This window comes from Cajanus cajan, chromosome 1, assembly GCF_000230855.2.
Source record: "Cajanus cajan strain Asha chromosome 1, NIPB_CcT2T_4, whole genome shotgun sequence".
NCBI classification, from domain to species: Eukaryota; Viridiplantae; Streptophyta; class Magnoliopsida; order Fabales; family Fabaceae; genus Cajanus; species Cajanus cajan.
Window position 1 is genome coordinate 79,210,267 of NC_138517.1, and position 4,244 is coordinate 79,214,510.

Below are 4,244 nucleotides of genomic sequence, written 5' to 3' on the forward strand. Positions count from 1 at the left end.
TATAGTGATTCTGATTGGGCTTCTTGTTCTGATACTCGTCATTCTGTAACAGGATTCTCTTTCTTTCTCGGACCTGCACTCATCTCCTGGAAGAGTAAAAAGAAAGCTACTGTTTCCAAATCTTCTGCTGAAGCAGAATATCGTGCCTTGGCCCAAAGCACTTGTGAGGCTCAATGGCTTTCCTATCTCCTCCATGACTTTGGTCTTCATAGTTTTCATCCTATTGTTTTGTTTTGTGACAATCAGTCAGCCCTTCATATTGCTTCTAATCCTGTTTTTCATGAGAGAACCAAACACATTGAACTTGATTGTCATATTGTTCGGGAAAAATTGCAAGTTGGTTTAATACATTTGCTACCAATTTCTACTGCAGATCAGCTAGCTGATGTTTTTACTAAAGCTCTTAGTCCGAGACCTTTTGAGCAGATTATTTCCAAGCTTGGAATGTTTGACATCCATTCCAGCTTGAGGGGGGGTGTTAGTTGATATTTTTTATTTTTAAATATTTTTTTTTCTGTTATTATAATCAGATAATTTATCTGTTATAATTTTCTTATCTTTCCATTGTTTCCCATAGTATAAATACACCTTTTTGTATTCATTCCAGAATATATGAAGAATTCTTCTCAATTCTTTGAATTCATTCACTTTCTTTTCTCATACTTTCTTTACTTTCTTTGATTCTTTTACAGTACTCACCCACAGTAACATCATATTCACAACTATGCCGAAACCTAGTTTGTCCTTTCTTTCTGTCGTTTTACTTCTTCTATCTGTCTCCACTTCGTTGTCGGCACCAGCTTCTTCTCTCTACACCACTTTCCTTCGATGCCTCACACAACACACAAACTCCTCAACCCAACTCTCCAACATACTCTTAGCTCCAACCAACCCCTCCTTCCCCTCCGTCCTCCGAAACTACATCCGAAACGCGCGTTTCAACACCTCCTCCACGCAGAAACCCTTACTCATTGTCACTCCTCTCACAGAATCGCACGTCCAAGGCGCTGTAATATGCGCCAAAAGCGTCAACGTTCAACTCAAAATCCGAAGCGGAGGACATGATTTCGAGGGTATCTCCTACATCTCCGAAGAACCCTTCATCATCCTCGACATGTTCAACCTTCGCGCGATCACCGTCGATATAGTAAACGAGTTTGCCTTGGTCCAAGCTGGTGCCACGCTTGGCGAGGTTTATTATAGAATCTGGGAGAAGAGTAAAGTTCATGGCTTCCCTGCTGGGGTGTGTCCCACTGTTGGTGTGGGTGGCCATATCAGTGGAGGAGGGTACGGTAACATGTTGAGAAAATATGGTTTATCTGTTGATAACGTCATCGATGCTGAAATGGTTGATGTCAAAGGAAATCTTCTAAACAGAAAATCCATGGGGGAGGGTCTCTTCTGGGCTATTAGAGGAGGTGGAGGAGCCAGTTTTGGTGTCATAGTGTCGTTCACTATCAAACTAGTTCCCGTGCCCGAAACGGTTACCATTTTTCGCGTTGAGAAGACTTTGGAAACGAATGTCACTGCCACTGACCTCGTCTTGCAGTGGCAACAGGTGGCGCCAACCACCGATGAGAGACTTTTCATGAGGCTGTTATTGCAGCCGGTGAGTTCCAAGGTTGTGAAGGGAACCAAAACGATTAGATCCTCGGTTGTGGCGTTGTTCCTCGGAGGGGCTAATGAGGTTGTGTCGATTTTGGAGGAGTTTCCTCTCCTTGGGTTAAAGAAGGAGAATTGCGCTGAGGTGAGTTGGATTGATTCCGTTCTTTGGTTCGAAGACGATAAGAGTCTTGAGAATGTTGCCGAACCTGAGATCCTGTTGAATCGGAATCCGAACTCTGCTCGTTTTCTTAAAAGAAAATCTGATTACGTTAAGAAAGCTATTTCCAGAGGTGGGTTGGAGGGGCTATGGAAGACTATGATTGAGTTAGGGAAAACGGGGCTTGTTTTTAATCCATATGGAGGGTGAATGGCTGAGATTCCTTCCGATGCGACGCCGTTTCCGCACCGTAGGGGGAACCTGTTTAAAATGCAGTACTCTGTGACATGGGATGATCCATCACCTGCTGCGGCTCAAAATTTCATTAATCAGACTAGGTCGTTGTACAGTTACATGACCCCTTTTGTGTCTCAGAATCCCAGAAGTGCGTTCTTGAATTATAGGGACCTTGATATTGGGGTCAATAGCTTTGATAAGAATAGCTTTCAAGAAGGAGAGGTTTATGGGAAGAAGTACTTCTCTTATAACAGTGAAATAAGTTTAACTCAACCTTACAAAACTGGCTTGTAAGGTGAGGGTTGCTTTCCACTTATATACTATTCAATTGCCTAATTTCTAGTCGATAATATACCCCCTCACGTCCAGCACTATTGGGCTTGGTACGTGGATAAATGGTGGGTGACCCTTTTTAATGATCTAGGATTGGCGGGACTTTGATTTTTTCCAATACACCCCCCTCATGCCTCATCAATGGTGGGTGACCCATTTTTAAAGTGGATCTAAATGACTCTGATATCATGTTAGAATAGTGGATTAAGCCTAACTCAACCTTACAAAACCGGCTTGTAAAGTGAAAGTTACTTTCCACTTATATACTATTCAATTGCCTAATTTCTAGTCGATGTGAGACTTGGATTTTTCCAGATAACTTCAATGACAACTTTGAGAGGCTTGTGAGGGTTAACACTGCGTTTGATCCTGAAAACTTTTTCAGGAATGAACAGAGTATTCCTGTACGTTTGAACTAAGCATAGGGAATCAATCAAACCGTGGAGACTTAGTATTGTTTAATGTGGATAATGTTAAGCTGTCCACCTCTGGACTATATATAACTTGTAACTATTTGATATGATATTAAAATAATAAATGATAAAATTAATTACCTTTTACTGAAAGTACTTTTAATACTCAAGTGTTGCTGTTGGAATTTAGATTAATATTATATATATATATATATATATATATATATATATATATATATATATATAATGTGAATATGATTCTTTAAGAATAAATTTATAAAGAAATATTTTATTTAATAATTTATGTTTGAGATTAAATTTTAACGATTGAATCTTTAAATTAAGTATTTTTAGCAAATATAATACACTACATGTTTTTACAAAATTTAAAAATTATATGATCATACTTTGTTATATATATATTCAAGTTCATTCTATGAGCGCAAATTAGTTATTAGGTAATTTAAAAATTATTCAATTCAAATTATTGCATATATTAATTATTTTAAAACTAAAATATCTTTAATTAAAATGTATTTTTTTATTTAATAAAATATATTAATTATAAACTCTTTAAAAATTATGAATAGTCCTTTTCTCTATTATATGATTAAAAAAATAATTTTGCATATTAAGAAAATTAGTTATCTATTAAATTTTATTAATTTCATAGTATTTTTTCTAAATTGTCTTTGTAATAAACTCCAGAAGAGTAATGTAACTAAAATTTATGCATAAAAAATAGATATTTTTTAAAAAAATATCATTAAATGAGACAAAAATAATTAAAATTTACTTATATTTAAGAACAAAAGAATGTGTACTTTTTTATGTTTATAATAGAGAACAAAAGGAGTATTAATTAGAAAAAATAAATAATATAAAGATAGTTTTAAAGATATATGAGTGTGTATATATATAGGACAAATATATTATTACCAATTAAATTAACTATTTTTTTTAATTATATATGAAGAATTTGGTAACTGAGTTTTATATATAGGAATAAAGGTAATATTAAAATAAATTCTTAGATTAAAGTATTTCTATTAAAATTATTATGTATCATTGTCATCATGATTTTCTTTATTATTGTCATCGCCATTGATTCATTGCAACCAATGTCATATACACTACCATCAATGATAAATATAATGATGGTAATGTCAACAACAACAATAAAGATAATCATAATATTGACATGGTACCTGATAATTTAAGAATTATCATTAATTATTTATTTTCATGTTCTTATATTAATAAATACTTTTATTTAAGTTACATCATATCATATCATATATATATATATATATAAAAGGATTTAATTACTTTAATAACTTAATATGTATTGAATTTTTAACACTTCAACTGTTTAGTTAAAATTTCTTAACAAATAGCTCATTTTACAATTTTTAAAAATTATTTATATTTCATCATATATATTTAAATTAATGTTTAATATAATTTTATAAATATATGTCAATTTAACTTAATGAAAT

At 33.4% G+C, this 4,244-nt stretch overlaps 1 pseudogene; it reads left to right on the forward strand.

Annotated features, from left to right (window-relative positions):
* Positions 1-724: 724 nt before the first annotated feature.
* On the forward strand, positions 725-2,766 carry LOC109811481 (berberine bridge enzyme-like 21; annotated as a pseudogene).
* The last annotated feature ends 1,478 nt before the right edge of the window (positions 2,767-4,244 follow it).